Genomic DNA, 19757 nt, shown 5'->3' on the forward strand with positions numbered 1-19757 from the left:
AGATACGTGGCAATGAAAGGTTTCCTTCGAAAAACATACTTCCAAAGAGATAAATTATGCATTCTGCTGTCATTGAGTATAAAACACATTAAGTTCAAGATGCAAGGAAGAATAACCTCATCCAAAGAGGAGAACTGAGTACAAAGTTGAACTCCATACAAAAATGACTCCACAGATAATTCAATCACGAAGATCTTTGATAAGAATGTGGAAGACTCAGCCCAAAGGCTGCTGCAGACCTCCCCCTTCCCCTCCACGACAGAGGGGAGTGCCACCCTTTAGTAAACATGATTCTTTGGGGGAAAATGCTTTTTCATTCATGTAACATACAGATAATAACTTCATCCTACAAGAAAAGCTGTTGACCATTTACCTCTTTTTGTTTTCAACACATCCAGTGCTGTTTTGCCCATTCTAAGCTGTGTTGGTCCTAAAATGAGGCCAGCTTTCTTTTTCCTGTCAGCTTTCCATCTCCCTCTACATCACCCAAGCCTTATAACCTTTGACCCACAGGAAGTAGCTACAATGGACTGAAAATAACAGTGACTGTAAGGATTTGTGCATGCATCATTTAATGCTTGAGGACTAGGAGAGAAGGGTTGGGGGAAAGAGAAGATAACTAGCTAGCTATCACTGCCAGAGGAGTAAGAGTGCCATCTGGCAGGACCCAACTCATCTTGAACTCCAAACAAAACTGTTGCCCACGTTACACAGTTCATAAAAGCTAAATGAGAAATATGTACAGCATATGTAATAATATACAGACACAACACATGCAGTTGACACAAGGTAACATACACTTATCTGCGTTAAACATGTCAGAAACCCTGTGAGACAATCAGTCATTCACAAAGTGCTGGCATCTGAGGTAACAGACAACAACTGACTGTGTCTGACTTGCCAACTTGGAAGTTCACTAAAGTCTGTAAAAGCTAAAAATAATCATGCAAACATGTTTACAGCATTTTAAAAATACAGGATCCACACTGTCTTCTAAATATAAACCTTGAGTTGGGAGTACAGGGATTGGCTTTGGGTTTTCAGAGATGTCATCAAGACATCCCATACTTCACCACAGAAATTCACATTTGCAGTATTTTACTTTAAATGCGCAACTGGTGGCATTTAACTAGAGTGAAGAAGGGATGGATTTGGAATGGGGAAGGCAGGCAGAAAAGGAAAAGATGGTACTTCTTCCCTCGTTTAATAAGAGGGCTTTCAGAATACCACAACCCCCCAACTCTTTGTGGCGGGACAGGGTCTTCTTGAAATTCTGAAAGGGGATATCCTGCCTCTGTTTTCCACTCCACATGTCTACTCCCCAATGCAGCAGTCCCTTTCCCCTTCCTCATTCCTAAATCTGTAGATGCTGTCACAATAGATAAATGTGGACAGGAAGTCAAATGGAATACGTACATATATGCAAAGTCCCCACATCCCAACTGCTACACGAGTGTATGCATTTTGAAGACAACAATTCTAATTCTTATCCTGTTCCTGACAAGTGAGATCATTCTAAATCAAACACAGGGAAAATTTTCCAACTAAAATCCATAATGCTCACATCAAGTGGAACTGCCTGGGGCGGTTGTACTAAGACTATTAAGGATTCAAGGAGTATTTCATTAATTTTGAAAAAAATGTCTATTTGGTTGCTATAAGTTATGTAAAATAATTTGTTATGTTAATTTTTGCATAGGATTGGTTTCCATTTTCTCTGCCTTTAATTCTAAGAAATCTTAAAAATTTAGCAACATATTAAAAACATAAGAGAAAGAAAAACCTGCAGCAACAGACTTAGCCCTACACTTCTATGTCATAAACATCAAACGTCTGTGCCTCTTAATTTAAAGTACTGTGGTGGAATCTATATTTCTGGAGGTTATCCATTATCCAAGTGACGTATTCTCCAGAATAAAACCATGTAAGTCATATGGGCATTTTCTTTACAAATTTATTTTTAATAAACTACTAAGAACAACAAATTCAACTGAAAACTTAGGGAAAATTATTTATAATGCCACCACTACCAAAAACTATAGTTTTCCATATTTTCATCTAATTTTTATTCATATATATACGATTTTTTAAGTTGTTAACTTTTCAAATAAAGATGACTATACCTTTGGTTTTATGAGTCACACTTTTAACTTCCTGAGGTTTAAAGTTCTCAGGTTTAAGATTTAAATGCATTAATATTTCACTTTGTGACTCTCCAGGTCTCGCTCACCATGCTAGAATTACACAAATAAAGGTGAAGCCCTCATTTTTATGCTTTCTGAAACCTAATTAAGAAAATACACTGGTGATTTTAAACCATAAAACAGTTATTTACCATGGGCTTTCTTACTTAGCACAGCATCCCAGACACATTCTAGCAATTAAAATATTTAACTCAAAGAATGTCCTGTTAGGCCTCGCCCAATTTGGTACAGTAGGCAGTTGATGCTCTCAGCACATAATGACTCAAACAAATACAGTAGTCTTCCCTTATCCATGGTTTTGTTTGCCATGGTTTCAGTTACCTGTAGTCAACCACGGTCTGAAAAATATTAAATGGAAAATTCCAGAAGTAAACAATTTGTAAGTTTTAAATTGCATGCCTTTCCGAGTAGTGTGATGAAATCTTGCACTATCCCACTCCATCCCACCTGGGACGTGAATCATCCCTTTGTACAGAGTCTCCACACTGAATACACTCCCGCCTGTTAGTCACTGACGAGTAGTAGCTGTCTTGGTTATCAGATGGACTGTCATGGTATAGCAGTGATTAGTGTTCAAATAACCCCTAGTTTACTTAATAATGTCCCCTTAACGCAAAAGTAGTAATGTTGGCAATTCAGATATGCCAAAGAGAAGCCATAAAGTGCTTCCTTTAAGTGAAAAGGTATGTATGTATAGGAAAAAAAAAAGTGTATATAGGGTTCGCTTCTGTCTGTGTGTGTACATATGTATATAGTATACACATATATGGTTCAGATATCTACTGGGGATCTTGGAACATAGCCTCTGAGGATATGGGGGAACTACTTGTGTGTATAACCCTCTCAACAGAAATGTTATCACTTGTTTACCAATAATTGCAATCTTACACTGTATAGAATGACTTATTAAATCAAATAAAGAATTTATTCCAGAAAAAAAATCTTGATATTTTAACTTACATTAGGCATTGTAACCTGAAGACATTCTTAGAATAAATATTTCTACTTCTTGGGCATTTAAGTATTTATACTTTAAAAATTAAAAGATTAGGCAATCTATTTATAGATTAGCCACTGAACAAAGGACAGTTTGTTCCAAAATTAGAGGGAAAGTTGAGAAGAAACAAAGCATCTCTAGTTAAAATTTGAGTATGCTTTAAAAAATAAATAAAAACAAAAGCACTACTCTGTATTTTGTTGAATAATTTACCATGAAAAGGCAAAGCAATGAGATTTTCATTTAGAGATTAATAAGATTATATAACCCTAGATTGGCAGAGGTAAATGACTTTTTGGTAATTAGATCCAATTCTTGGTGGAGCAAAGGTAAAGAAACAATTAAAAAATACATCTTTAGAGACTTCCGGTCAAGATGGAGGAGAACATAAAAGCTGTACTCACCTCCTCCCATGACGACATCAAAATTACAACTAAATTAGAGAACCACCGCCATTGAGAACTACCTGACAGCTGGCTGAACAGAACTCTTATAACTAACGATAGAACGAAGAAACCACGTGGAGACTGACAGGAGGGACAGAAACACAAAACAGGCAGCTTCCACACCCATCTATGGCGGTTAAGAATAAGGAGGGACATCGTGGCTGCAGAGGTCCCCACTGAGGACTGAGGGCTCCCAGCCCCATACCTGACTCCCCAGGCTGGAGTACCACTGCCGCGCAGAGGAGCCCCCATGGCTTCTGGTTGTGAAATCCAGCAGGGATTCCGTCTGGGTGAAAAGAAGGGCTGCTGCAGTCCCAGGTGCTCCTCTTAAAGGGCCCGTGCGTGGACTTACTCACTGATGCGCTGAAGGACGCACTCACTCTGAGCTCTAGTGCTGGGCAACAGCTTGAAAAGTGCTAGGGAGATAAGGTAGAGGAACTTAACTGTCTTATCTGGCTGCAGATATGGGGGAGGAACCGAACTGTCTTATCTGGCTTCAGCACGGGCAGTTCTCTCTGCCATTTTGTTCCTTTGTCGAGCCCTGCCCCCAGAGCCTGAAGGCACAGGCGGGTGCCAAATCTGAGTCTCAATCAAACTCGCTCAAACCTGGTGATTCCCTGAGAACCTGCCCCGCCCAACTCATGTATAGGCCCTAACTTCTTTCAGCAGCTGTTACTCAACAAGAGGCTGGCTTCTGCGCACTGTCAGAATTTCCCTAAAATCTCTGAAATGTCCACAAACTGCAAACAAACAGCAGCTGGCCTCAGTGTGCCCTGTACCTCCTGCTAAGTGGCCCCGAACCTGGAATTAATGGTAGCTGGCCTCGGTTCGCAGCATAGCCTTTCCCAGGTGACTCCAAGCCCAGCACAGGAAACTACCAACCACAGATCACTTTGTAGCTCCTACCAGGTGACAGCTACCCTGGGCCTGCACCAGAACCCCTTCCTTGCAAGAGGCCCCAGAACCAACATACCTGGTGATCGGCTTCACACCACACCAGAGCAGCACCCAATTAGCTCCACAAATGACATACACAAAAGGTGGACTCAGCAGGCACCAGAGCCCCGCTATAGTGACTCCCATTCTATGGGGCCAGCCCACACACAACAGCTCGTCCACTGTAGTCACGGCCAGTCCTCACAGCCAGTCAGAGTAAGGGTCAATTCCACCGTCTGATGTGCCAACAGCAATCAAGGCTCAACTGGAGGGCACACACAACACACGTAAGGAACACCCCTGGAACATCCAGCTCAGGTGACCAGGGAGACTGCACCACTGGGCGTCTAATACATAAGGCCCATCTGCCAAGACTGAGTGATGAAACAGATCTATCTAATAAGTAGAAACAAACACCGGAAGGCAACCAAAAAAAAAAAAAAAAAAAAAAGAGAGAGAGAGAAAGAAAGAAAGTTGTCCCAAGTGAAAGAACAGTACAAAACCCCAGAAAAAGAACTAAACAAAATGGAGACAAGCAACCTACCAGATACAGAGTTCAAAGCACTGGTTATAAGGATGCTTAGTGAAGTCAGGGGAAAAATAGATGAACTTAGTGAGAATGTCGACAGAGTTAGGAAACATAAAAATGGAGATAGAAAACATAAAAAAGAACGAGTCAGAAATGAAGACTCTGGGACAACATCAAACATACCAACATTTGCATTATAGGGGTACCAGAGGGGAAAGAGAGAGAGCAAGGGATTGAGAATCTATTTGAAGAAATAATGACTGAAAACTTTCCCAAATTGGTGAAGGAAATAGACATACAAGCCCCAGGAAGTGCAGAGTCCCGAACAAGATGAACCCAAAGCGGCTCACACCAAGATACATCATAATTAGAATGTCAAATATTAAAGACAGAGCATCTTAGAAGCAGCAAGAGAAATGCAATTTGTTATCTACAAGGGAGCTCCCATAAGGCTGTCAGTTGATTTCTTAACCGAAACTTTGTAGGTCAGAAGGGAATGGCACAAAATATTCAAAGTAATGAAAATCAAAGATCTGTAACTAAGATTACTCTACCCAGCAAGTCAATCATTTAGAATTGAAGGAAAGATAAAGAGCTTCCCAGACAAGAAAAAAATTAAAGGAGTTTATTACCCCCAAACTAGTATTACAAAAAATGTTAAAGGGAGAATGAGAGGAGGAGGGGGGACGAAAAAGGAAGAATAAAGAAGAAGTAGAAGAAGAAAAGTATTAATAAGAAAATGGCAATGATTACTTTAAATGTAAATGGATTAAATGCTTCATATAAAAGACATAGGGTGGCTAAATGCATAAGAAAACAAGACTCAAGTGTCCATTGACAGACAACTGGATAAAGAAGATGTGGTACACATATGCAATGGAACATTACTCAACCATAAAAAAAAGAATGAAATTTTACCATTTGCGACAACATGGATGGACCTAGAGGGTCTTATGCTAAGTGAAATCAGTCAAAGACAAATACCATGTGATTTCACTTATATGTGTAATCTAAAAAACAAAATAAACAAACAAAACAGAAACAAACTCATAGGCACAAAGAACAAACTGATGGTTGCCAGGTCGAAGGGGGGTTGGGGAGCTGGGTGAAAAGGGTGAAGGAATTAAGAAGTACAAATTGGCAGTTATAAAATAGTCACCAGGATGTGAAGTACAGCATAGGGAGGGGCTAATTTTCTCACTTCCAATTGAAGTCCCCACACCAACATATGGCATTCTAATCTTTATGAGCAGTTTGAAAAGAATAATCAGAAATAAAAACTATCCAGCATCGTAGCCATCAAGAATCCCTTCTGGTTCCTCTCAGCCTCATCCTCTCACCAAATGGCTTAGAAGACACCATAAATAACCATTTGTTTATACTCATTGTCTAGGCTCTTTCTTTTCACTGTTCTATTCTCAAAACTTTCCACACACAATCCCTGATAAAAAGTAGGGACTCAGCAAGTGGTGACTAACTGAGTGAATGTGAATGAATGAATGAGAGTCTTTGATGTACAGTGTTAGAGAAATCTTATAGGAATCAACATTACAGTCACCCATAAACAATTATTAAGTGTTCATTATTAAGTGGTTTGATGGTGGAAACATCCAGAAAAGCCAAAGAAATATTATGACAATGAATTAATTGAAAAAATAACCATTAAATCTGTATAACTATATTTACGCTTAAAATGTAGAAATAAGCATACTAAAAACCACTTTAAATTCTATTATGTGGAATACAACTAAACAGAAAAGCTTTCCCCAAAGGTATGTAGAAGGAGCAGCAAACGTAGGGCATGAAGTTACAGTGAACACAATGGGTTTCTTTTCTTCTCCATTCTTTTGTCTGCCCCCTAGTGGAGTCCTTATGAGTGAAGAAAATATAAAAAAGGCAGGCACTATAAATATCAGGAAAAACAGAACAGAGCGTAACAAAACACAAAGCACAAACAACTTACTTTGGACTTCTACAAATCAGTCACTCAAGAAAAGAAGAGTTAATTTATGAATTCCTACTAAAAGCTTTTGTCCCAAGTACAAAACTTTTGTATCAACTTAGGTAGATTCACCATTCCCCTGCGCACCTTTGGACTTTTGATCATAGCCTTTTAAGGAAGTCTGCATCTCTAGATTGCATCTAGGTAGCATACTGCTTTCTCAATATTTAAGAAGACAAATAATTTACTGACTGCTAGTTTCTAAGTTGACATGATATGGCCACTTTAGTTTTGGTTTTCAGGTGTTTTAGGCATGAAGAGAGAAAAAAAAATCATTTCCATAAAGAAGATTCTGGAAATCTATAGATTCATTTCCGAGTCAAGGAACAGGTAAAGTGAAACAGAGACAGTGGTTCAGTGATGGCAGGCGTGTCTGAATGACTCCTCTCAGAAAGCACGCTTATCTCCATGGGGATCTTTCTGTCTAGAAAGGGGTGTGGGTTTTGTCTATGATCTCATCAGCAGCAACAGCCGACTCTCCTCTAAACCGGCTGCCCATTTTATACTAGCATTTTGCACCAACATGTACAGTTAAATACGAAGATGACAGACACTGCTACTGACTTACGTAAACAACCAATCACGTGACACCTCCTCCCCTTGTGACTGGTGACACACATTTGCAAGGCTGTCAGCCAGGATGATACAAACTACACTCACTGAACAAAACATTAGAAAATGATCCCTTAAGAGGAAATACAAGTATTAGATGCAGTTTCTGGGCTTCAGCAATCCAGTGGTTCCATTTCTTAACTTCTAGCACAAAGATAATGCATAATAAATCATTATTATAAACAAAATGATTTCTAGAGAGGTGATTCTAGACTGTCTCCCATGTTTAAGTACTTGAACAGATAAAACTCCTCTTGCATCGGCAGGAATTCTGCCTCCCAGAACTGTATAAAAGTCACACGAGAGAATTAATACAAAAAACATTGAGATGAATAAAGGGACTAAGATAAACAGAGTTTACTTAATTACCATTTTTAACATCTTTTGTAGAAGCGCGTTAGTATGATCATTCTGGCAGGTTCTAAAAGCAGTTAGCTTCCAGTGATTTATGACTACATTTCACATGTGTGTGGTATCTGCTTAAAACACCCTTACCAGCTTTTTCATGGAGGAAACAGAACAACCTCAATGGAGATGAAGTGTACAAAGGTTTATTTTAACAAGCAAATGCTCAGGACATAGGAACACAGGACTTAAAGTTTTCTGTTCTCAGACCGTTGTGAATGCTATGAAAGGTGGGAGCGATGAGAAGACAGTTGATATCCATCTTCCTCTGTATCTTTATCTTTTCCCTTTGGACAAAACCGTCAGCCACAGAAAGTATCAAGGAAGACAGAATAAAACTATGCTCGTACTGTTTCCCCTAACTTCTCTGTCCTTGCTCAGATCTCGACAAGAAAAGCAAGGAAAGGCAAATTTCAACCGAGGACTTCAAAAGATTTATTCCAATCATCAAGGTTCACAGGTCAGGAAGGAGGACAGTGGGGGAAATTTCCCCCTCTCTATACTTAGACACGAATCCTTGGGTTAATTTTCATATCATCTGTGGTACTGCCAAACTATTTATAGAGGGTAAAGCAGCTCAAATAATTGACTTTCTTAAACTTGACTATATTTAGATAATGATATCACTAAGTTTTAAATACACTAATATCATAATTCTTAAAGCATGCTTATGTATCCAATTTAATGTTTTGGAGTCTGTTCAAATTATTCATCAAATTCAGTGACAAAGGAACAAAACAATGAAGAGGCAGCTGTTGCATTTGTATATCTGATTTGGAACATGTAGTGTATTTATAGTTAAATAGTGCAAAGTAGGCTACTCGAAGAATTGTTTCCACTCCCAAATACCAATATTTTAAAAATTAGTGTCATGTCATTACTAAAGACTTAAGTTTATACAAGCAACATTAACTTTTTGGTGTGCCATGAAATTAAACTTAACAGTATTATGCACAATTTGTAATCACGTTTATGTTTTTTGGTTTGTTTGTTTTTCTGGTTTGTTTATAGCATTTTCTCTCCAAGTAGAGCAGATCATAAACATTTTCAGGACAGAGATTCTCTCCGAGTCACTCCTGTCACCAAACACCTAGCACATTAGGTGAAATAATAATTGCTGAATAAAAATAAGTATATTAAAAAGCTCTATTAAATTAACACCTGCAGGAGGTGTGGATTGTACAGAAAAGCTTATAGGCAACACAGTAATCCTTACCTGGGCATCTTCGCCCCAGTTCTACTCTAGAGAGAAGCATGTCCTGGTTTTGGCTCATCTTGGTGGTTACCCTCTGCTGGTTATTCTTGGTTTACTCCCCCACCCCACCTCTTTTCCCCAGCCCTCCCCACTCTCTGTCTTTTTCTGTGTTTGGGGAGAGGTGAATGTATTCCCTCTCTTCTGGCTTTAACTTAACTCCTGGTTTCCAGCAGTGGTTGCCGATTTCCTGACCACAGCGCCCCTGGTGGTCACCCCTCCTTTGTTCCAGGGCTCACTGGTCTTTCTTGTGCACAGTTTTTTAAATTCACATTTACAATGTCTTCCTCTGTCCCTCCAGCCTAAGGGTGGAAGGACCCTCATCTAAAACCAGCCCACAGCACCATAAGTAGTCCCTTCATTAAAAGTCTGTATTTCTTATCAGGACACTAAAAGAGACGCCTCATACTTCCAAGTTCTATGCTTATCACTTTTACACATTAACTATCGATGTCCAGCCTTAACAGTCAGCTCATTTCCCCCCACAGCCTCTTCCCTCCTTCCTCCAGTGTAATGATACCACCGATTGCAGTCCCTCAACCACAGACTTCAAGCCACATATTTAAGCCGCTGTTTTAGTTCATCAGTCACAGCCTGTAATTGTTTTGGAAAGAGTCAGTTCTCATCTCCGTCCATTTCCCCTCAAGCCCTTCCTCGGCCTAATTTTCATCTGCTGTGCATATATTTTACATTGTGAAGGCTGGTAACATTTTCATTCTGTTCTAAAACCACCTCAATTCTGTTTTTTTTGTGTCCCCCCCCCCAAAGGTTGAGTGGAAGAGATTAAAAAAAATAAAGGGCATTTCTACTATCATGACCATGGATGTGTTGTTTCCTGCTGTCCCAAGTAAGGGCTGGATTACATTCGCTTCTCCGCTTGTCCAGTGTCAATACCCCCAGGTCCCACAACGGAGAATGCTCGTAGGGTCGAGGTCTAATGGATTCCGTTTTCCACCTTACCAATTACCTTGATCACATCTTCAACTCTTCCCAAGCCTCCCATTATAATTCCCATTTTATCCGTCACCTCCCTTTGACTAGGTGCACCCCGCAGGAACCCTCCTCTGCCTCACCCTGGCCTTCACCAGGAATGGGTGCTGACCGGCTTGTTTCTGGCTTTCAGTCATTCACCTTCCACACTGCTTTCTCAGAGCAGGTCCACCGACCCCTGTATGCCATGCCTTCCTCTGTCTTAGCTTACTTCCCATTTTGTTACATCTACATCCTAAGAAAGAGTACACGGAAGGTATGCTTTAAAGGAGGCGGCGTAGCATAGTGGTTAATAATGTTTTATAATTCACTTCTATTTGAGAGAATAGTTTAAAAAAATTAGTATTTATTATACTATTCTCTTAAAATAAAGGGAACAATATTTTAAAAACCCTCTCAAACACTTTTTGGGGGTCGAGAGTTGCAACTAAAGGACTTAACTGTCTGAGGTACGTGCATCTAACAATCTTATTGTTCACTATTTATGTTACGGTAATATTAATCCATGAAAATACGGATTTCATGTTCAATTTACCTTTTATGTACTCAACAATAGTTTTATTAAACAGAATTCATCCATTAAAATATTGTTCTCAGCATAAAGATACCTAAGATGATATCCACTGGCAACCTATATGCATCTGGGAAGGATATTTCTGTGGAAATGACAAGTAGCTATATTTAATTTATTCATCCACTCACTCCTCCAAAAGTATTTATTGAACACCTACATGTGCCACGGTTCTAGATGCTGGAGGAATACTAAGTAGTTCAAGAAACAAAAATTTGCCAACCTCAGTGAACATAAACTCTAGTGGAGTCAAGAAGCAGGACTGATTTTAGAATTCTGTATTGCTATGAAGAAAAACTCGAGTTGATCTGAAAGTCCGAACCTTACAGAAACCATCCGAAGGATGTGGGGAATTGTAACACTCTCATAAAATGTATTTTAGTCCACGAAGCCACCGCTATTCTCAATACAGTCCCACTGGACAATGGCCGTTATCAAGCTCTTAGGATCAGATCGAGGGAGCAGCAGGCCTGAAAGGTCTACAGACTTGTCTTCACAAAAGGTCTCCATCAGCTCAGAACAAGAGGTAGGCAATCAGCGGGTGCCTTCCCGGGCCATCGCCAAGCGAGGCCACTACTTCAGTCCCTGGACATCATCAAATGCCAATCCCGGGACGCTCATCTCTCTAGTCCAATACCGTGTTACCCCTAAAATAAGACCTGAACGGAAAATAAGCCCTAGCATGCTTTTTCAGGATGACATCCCCTGCACATAAACCCTAATGCATCTTTTGGAGCAAAACTTAATACAAGACCCGGCCTTATTTTCGGGGAAACACAGTATACATAAACAGAACAAACAACTCGGTAAAAAAGAAGAAAAAAGAGAGAATAATTATACTTCATTATTTCATTAAGTTTTCTCTCTCTCTTTTTAAACGTTTTCTGCATTTTGTAAAACAGCTAAGTTTATTCTTCCCCTATTTAAATGAGCCAACTGCAGCAAATAAAGAGGCATTAAAGAAGATGAAGAAAGGTATTTAGGAATCCAACAAATGTTTTATAATGATAACAATAATGATTAAGGCAGGTGGCTAAAGGTAATACAATTACTTGGCCCAAAAATTAAATATACAAAATACGATGATTTTGTATATATACTATGTGACAGGTTTTCTGAAGAAACACACCTTACATACAGTGTGTGTTCAATAAACGTTACTTAACTTGATGCTGGAAATTTCTGTAGCAGAAAATAATCAAACAAAGGAGACACACTTTCTTTCAAATGGGAGCAATTCAACTGGACACAGAACAACTGAGGCGGGCTCCCAAGGGAAAGAGGAAAGGATACTAACATTGGACATCCTGGAGAATCCGCCAGCCGCCCTTTTGATCTAAAGCTTTCTCCTGCTCTGCTGACTACCTTTCTTATTCCTGATTCCTCTTCTTTCTCTAACTATTATCCTCTCTTCCCTACCTCTCATTTCCACTTTATTTCTTCTTACACGGTATTATAAAGTACACCAAAGAATTTGGGTTTGCTTTTCAGTGTCACATTTAATGTTCTTTTCTCAACTTAAAAGGCACATATCTTTATCATTTCCTTTTATGCTTTTAAGCATTTTTTTTTACATGTGAGTATGGGTCTGTCTTGACTTTTTTTCAATAAAGCAGGCACTATTAAAAAGAAAATGCGCCTTCCTTCTTGATGTGGAATACAGAAAATGGTCGTGGATAATTTGGACATTCACCAGCTGAAAGCCAGGACTAGTTCAGATTTTCTCTAAAAGTTTTTAACAACAACAACAACAACAACAACAATAATTTACTGAGTACTCACTAAGTACCAAGCATTGTTTTAAGCACTTTATACATTAACATAGTTCTCACCACAATCCTATGAGGTAGGCACTGCAATAATTTGTATTTATAGATGAGAAAATGGGTCAGAGATTAAGCAACTTGCCCAAGGTCATACTAGAAGTGGTAAAGACAGGATTTGAACCAACGCAATCTGGCACCAGAGCTCAGTGCCCTTAACCACTTAACTGTCTATGACAGGGGGTGGCAAACTTTTCTGTAAAGGACCAGGTAAGAAATAGTTTAGGACTTATGGACTACACATGGTCTCGTTTCATAGTCTTTTTCTTTCTCTCTCTCTCTCTCTCTCTCTCTCAGTCTTCTACAAATGAAAGAACCTTCTCAGACATAATCAAGCCCACAGGCTATGAGCCAGTCCACTATTTTCACTTAGATAAACTGAGACAGCAAAAGTGAAAGATTCCACATAGGTGGGTTTATAATCCATAGGCCATGAATGGGCAAGAGCTCTCAATTGTGGGTTGCCATGAACACAGTGAAGGTAAAGAAAATGCAAACATCAAACTAAAGAATTGTAGGTGGTTTATGGACACACAGTAGGACATACAACTTATAGATAGAAACCAGGAGCAATGATCACGAATGGGAATTAATAAAAAACAAAAATCTAAGTGAGCTTCAACAACCCAGTATTTCACAAGTAAGGAATACATCTTCCTTGCTTCTTAGAATTACTATTGTAATCTGCTCACTAACGTCTAAAAACAGTATCTGCATATTAAAGAAATGCTTTATTTTTCATCGGCCCTCATAAATTAGAGTTCATTGTTGCATTATCAAAATATCCATTATCTTCAACGTCAGACACCAAAGAAGAGTAGCTAATTACTACGTTGCTCAAGATTCCTGCTGAATTTGGAAATCATAAGAATATGAACTTCATCCATCTGTCTTCTTCCCGGTCCTCTAGCAATATTCTACTCACACAAATATTAACATGTCATAACCACTTACCACCTGAATTTTTGAAATAAGCTTTTGTTAGGTTCCATATATTTTACCACAACTTAATTTTCTTTTAAAAATCAGAAGCTCTATTTCAACAATGCCGCAATCATTTCGATAAACCCAATCAGAAAGTAGGAAGTGAAGCACTTTATTTTGGCTTTTGACTCCTCAAAGTCAAAAGCTCAATCTACAAATCCCACCTCTGAGATAATTTGTTCCTTAGAAGTAAACATTTTGGCAAAATCTGGTTTAGAGTATATATTGTTAATTATGTTGGCCATTTTGTTAGCGGAAAAATAGAAATCTAGAAACAGACTCACTTCTACTTTCTTTCCTATCAACTTTGGACCATCTGTTTAAAATAACTAGAGCTATTTTCAGCAGTTAGGCAATGGGTTACATATAAAAACAAAAACAGATGCCTGCTCTTTTAGATCACTCCGTTATCAAATATATGAGCATGACTTGCACACAAAGAGTCCAGTGTATATTACTCGCCAAGCCTGAAACCGTAGATTTTTAAAAACACTATGGAGCAACTCAGGACATCATTTCATTCCTTCTTATTGTTTCTTAGCAATTGCTAAATACACAAGAATAAAATAACGTGAGGAGGTAATTTTTTTACAAGCAGTTAAAAATATTTCCTGTAACACTAGATTTTTACCCCCAACTTGGATGCCCTTAAGAATTTGTGCATTTCTTCTGTTGAGAAAAGTTGCTTACCTAGTTAATTTTTACCTGAAGTAGTTCTAAATGAAGAAAAGTTGTGTAGTTAGCCTTTGTTTTTTTTCTTTGCCAACAGTGACAAGTCAGAGATAATCTCAATGAATACGTAAATACTTTTCTCCTTTATATAGTACAAAGTATATCCTTTAAAGAGGAAAATCAAGGTGAATGTTTTCCCTGTGAAATTCCCCTCTTCTCTGCTCTCTTTTTTGTGCTTGGAAACTACCTTTCTCCTATAGGAAAAGTTTCTTTCTTTAGAAGCCAGTGTACTTTGTCCTTGCCAGGTCACAGAGGGGTTAAGTTTAATTTACAGAGCACACCTTCCTTGTTAGTGGTAGGCTAAGAGGAAGGAAGACCATAGCTAATCCAGCCTTCACTCCTTTTATCACATCCCCCTCTACCCCCCACAGCTTTTTATCCACCCTTTCTGTTCTGTCTCAAGGCTCACCTGGATTTGGGGTTCAACACTTAAAGGACTACCCGCCCCCCCCCAAAAAAAACCTCCTAACATATTATGGGAGACACAAATTGTGCTGCATCAGCTCTTTAATTCCTCTTCCCCTAGAACAATATTTAAACCTTTACTTGGAATATTATCTGTGACTAAATAATTTGATAAATATTATCTTTTGGTAAAATTAATGAACCACTGTGCTGTGGACCCTTAGCTGCTCACGGAAGTCCGTTCTTCCACAGTGAATGCACTGTAACTGGGTACATGGCCATCAAGCTAGAAATCATACTTCCTAGCCTCCAGATGCAGCCAAGTGACATAGTTCTCCTCAGCGGACAGTGAGTGGCAGGGATGGGTATCTTTTCTGGATTTAGGCCTAAAGACCCTCCCCTCAAGCTGGGACACAGAAGTGCCCATGACCTTGCTTTGCATGTAGATGGACTCTGCCACGTAAGGAAGGTAGAAAAACAAGGTAGAAGGAACCTGGGTCCCTGAATTTCTGCAAGGAACATGACTGCCTTGCAAGCCTGGAACGCTCGCCGTGCTATATGTGCAATTAATAAAGTTATATCTCCTATAATTCGCTGTATTTTGGGGTCTCTTTGTTGCAGCAGCTTTACCTTTATTGTAGGCTTTGTCATAATTGGTATAAGCACTATATGTAGCACTGTTCTGAGTGCTTTACACTGAATTGTCTCATTAATGAGGTTCTGAGGAAAATACTGTTATTATTCCCATTTTCCAGATGAAGAAACACAGACTTGGAGGGTTGAGTGATTTTCCCAGGGACAGTGCAATGATCAACAGCATGTCTGGATGATGCAAAGTTCAAACGCCTAACTACTAAACTACAGGATTTCTTAAAAGGAAACCTATTAATCACCTGGCAACTGTGCAATCTCAGCCGTATTCATATTTTTCTTGTGTTGTCTCCTATGTATCTAGAGCAGAAATACTATGAGTTCAAAATTAAGGGATATAAATTATATTTGGCTTGTCCAGAAGCAACCATAATCTACTGTTTGTTGAAGATCTAAAATTGTATAAGCCCCCCAAACTGACAGAATCAGACAGCAGGCCAAGCTGAAGCAGCGTTCTGGTTGAAACTTCTCACTTCCTTTCTAAAATCCTATTATGTCACACACAAAGCCTAGGTCTGTACGTCAACCGAGTGCTGTAAGACACAGGATTAATCCAAAACCAACTCATTTTGGCTGAGTTTCATATTATGTTTATGAAAGGGCCGATGAAACACTTACATAACCTTGGGGTTTTCCTTTCAGTAACATGAGGCCACACACCTTTACTCCTCCCCAACTTTTAAAAGTCAAACCAGGAGAGTTGCCAGGATATATGTACTAGAGGGGTTTGGCTAGGTGAAGGGAGGAAGGGGATTGAAAAGGTGAGCTTTTGAAAATTTTTACATTTGATCCCTTAAAAAACTCATTTTGCTTAAGAATCCACTTACTCTTCCAGAAAGCTCTTACAATGAAGTGCCGGAGTCCATTTATTTGTTCATTCAACAAATACATATTGAACACTTACTGGCTGTTGAGTACTGTTGCATACACAGAGAACAGTAGTACAATTAGAGTTAAGGGGTGGGAATAAAGCAGTAACTTCCACATAACAGTAATGGTTTTTTATCCTAACTGAAGCTTGGGTAAAATTTCCAGAATAAATTGTCAAATTCTTTAACAATTGCAAAATACATAGACTGTAAGAAAAGAAAGCCCTTCCCTTTCTGTCCTTACCTGTCAGACAGGCCTCTGTCAAAAGGGGGGCGGGGGTTATAAACACTGTTTGTGTCTATGCTTTCAGCATCACCTGTGAACTCACAGGGGAAGCCTAACCACTGTATCCACAGAGCAGCTCCCCTTCCAATCCTTTCAGAAGGTCTGAATGTACATTTAAAATTCATATGTATCCATCTGCTTCCCAACATCATCGCCAACTGCACTAGGTAGTAATTAACAGGAGATGAGCAAACAACATGAATTCTTTGCCAGCATAAGCAGGTATTTCGTTATTTAGATTGGTCTCCTCATTGCATGCTTGGTTAAAAAGACAGAGGAAGAAAAAGGAGTTGGCACTCCATAGGGCAAATCATTTCTATAAAAAGAAAAGCTCTTCTTACATTTGATTACCAACTGTGGGAAGAGGAAGCTGTGAAAATACCACCTGTGAGTATAACGTGAGTGATTTTAGGTGGCTCTTCTAGGTAGTCGGGTATGTCTCCGGCAGCAGCGTTTAGAAAACGCTTCAGTCCTTCGCTGGAAGTGGACGACCTGGCTTTTCTGCGGTGGCCCATCGCCTGCCCTTGGGGTTCTGCCCACATGCCCCTCCTTATGCCTCACTAAAGTGCTATCTGCTTCTGGCTCAGCCTGGGCTTTTCAAGGAACTGTTCAAAACTTCCAAATGTGACTACATTCAAATACTGCTTCAGGTCTTAATAAAACATTTTTAAAATGTAGCGTTCTGTCACTAAAAAACTAGTAAAAATTGCTCTGGGTTAAGACCTTAAGTGGCACTCATTTTCAACGCAATTATTAGAGCTCTATGTTCATGTGTGAACGATGAAAGGGAAGACTACACAGCTCGGGCAGCTCTCCGCCCGGCCTCAGAGACCTTACAGTCTCTGCATGACTAGAAGTATACAAAGAATAACTCTAACAACACAGAAAGCAGCAAGTTCCACAAACGGATAAACACAGCCCTATAAGCAGTCAAGGAGGGAGAGCTTACCCTGGGGTTGGGAGAAGGGACCCAGCTGGAAAAGGAAGTATTACAGACGTGGGTGGTACCAAAAGGAAGTCAGCACCCCATGTGCCCAGCTGTGAAGGTGCCACCCTATGCCAGCTGCCGTCCTCGGTCTCCAAAGCCTTTCCACAGAGTAAGGCTAAGGAGGCAACAGTGGCAAATGCATGGAGATGACAAAGTGCCGAGGGGACAGGAGGGGTTTCTGTAAGGCAGGAGCCCAGCATGTGTATCAGATTGTGAAGGAAACAGGATAGGACATCATGATTAGGGCCAAGAGGGCTAGACCTGGAATGGCAAACCAAGGAGCTGGGCCTTCTTGAGTACATAATAGGGACCCACAGGAAGTCCTTTAGAGGGGAGTAACGTAAGAGCCACACCTACAGGAAGTTATCCTGGAAGGTCTGGGAGACCAGTGAGAGGGCAGTGGGCAAAGAGCCTCTGACCACAGTTGTAGCAGTGGGGCTGCAGCAAGCGTCAAAGCAAGACAGAGGAGCGGGCTGCAGAGAGAGGGGAAGTAATTGTGTTACGATGCTCCACTTTAAAGATGGAAACTCACTGTAGTAAGCAACCTTCTGTACCCTCACCCTTCACCCCCACCAGGCTCCTCAAATCTTTCCTTCAACATTGCTTCTCCAACAGTCACATGCATACCAACTCACTCTCCCATGGGTCACTAGTCTTCCTAAGAACAAACTCCTAACTCTGCATTTCCAAGGCAGTGACTCACCTGCTTACCAAGTCCCTTACTGTGGCAGAGACTACCAGTTGCTCCCTTAATATTCATTTCCCCTTTTTCTATGATAGAGGTCAGCAAACTTCTGTAAAGGGCCAGGGAGTAACTACTTTAGGCTTCACAGGCAATATGGTCTCTGTCACAACTACTCAACTCTTCCACTGTAACGTGAAAGCAGCCACAGACAATTCATCAACGAATGGGTGTGGCTGTGTTCCAATACCATTTTATTTACAACGACAGGGAGCTGGCTGATTGGCGCTCTGATCATTGTTTGCCAACTGCTGTTCTATAGTAACAGAAGCTTGTACAGGGTGTCTAGTTTACTAAAGATGACGTTTTCCAGCCTCGCATACAGCTCGCTGCGGTCATGTGACGCTGTTCTGGCTAAGAGGATGTGAGTGAAAATGACCTGTAGAAGTTCTAGATCACCCCCCTCCTCTTGGCTGAAAAGAGACTGTGGTGAGTCATCTTTGACTGTGAACATGGGGCAACACCCTCGGGATGGCAGAGAAACAAAATGGAAGGAATTTATCCATTGAGATCCCATACTAGTTCTGGGCCAGTAATAGTCCATCTGGAATTTTGTTAGAAAGAGAAATGAAAAGCCCCCCAACTTTTAATTTAGGTCAGTACATTTGGGGGCACCTTTTTATAAAGCTCTGCATTTTCAAGTGTAGCTCAGTGTCCAAGGCTGGATTCAGAAGGGAAAAGACATTGTCGCAGGGCTATCGAATGATCCACAATCAGTCACAAACCCACAGTGGTCAGATGACTCTGCACGAATCTATCATCATCACGGGAACTAATATCTAGTGAAAGCTTACTCTGTGTCATGTACTTATAAAATACAAGCTCTTACTTACCTTGAAAGCAATTATTATTACAATCAATTTTTACCAATGAGGTTCAGAGAGATTAATATGCCCAAAGCCATACTGCTCCTAAATAGCTGCACAAATATATAAACTCAGGGACACATGACGCTCAAGCATGATCTTTCCCCCAAATCAGCTCCCTCGAGTCAAGGACAAGCCACAGGAGCCAATTCTACGGTGATATTTAGAGATGGCTCTGTGACTCCAGGTTTCAATTTTCAAACTGAAAAGCACCACTAAGATCCACTGATTGATGGCTCCATTTGGTTTAATTACTACTCCCCTCTAAAAGCCAAGTAAACCAAACGACACAAGGTTACATGACTTGCCCAGATTCCTTTGAAAGGCTTTGAGAATGCCAGAATGTGGATTTCATGAGACAGCCACAGGGGCTGCCAACTGGGCCCCAGCTTTGCCACCACCTCCTCCTCCACGGCCCATTACAAGTTTACGGCCTGGACACCTGCTACCCCAGGCTGAACAGAGCC

At 40.2% G+C, this 19757-nt stretch overlaps 1 protein-coding gene across 8 annotated transcripts in view; it reads right to left on the bottom strand.

The window, feature by feature from the left end:
* GAB1 (GRB2 associated binding protein 1) overlaps positions 1-19757 on the bottom strand; it is a 112763-nt gene that overhangs the window by 48191 nt on the left and 44815 nt on the right. Inside the window, exon 1 of one of the 8 annotated variants that reach the window (XM_074338481.1) lies at positions 3853-4004. The exons of the other annotated variants lie outside the window; for them this stretch is intronic. The gene's annotated coding sequence lies outside the window, so the exon portion shown is untranslated. Of the gene's footprint in view, positions 1-3852; positions 4005-19757 lie in introns of those variants that run through there. 8 annotated transcript variants of the gene reach the window in all.

This window comes from Rhinolophus sinicus, linkage group LG07 (genome assembly GCF_036562045.2).
Source record: "Rhinolophus sinicus isolate RSC01 linkage group LG07, ASM3656204v1, whole genome shotgun sequence".
NCBI lineage: Eukaryota > Metazoa > Chordata > Mammalia > Chiroptera > Rhinolophidae > Rhinolophus > Rhinolophus sinicus.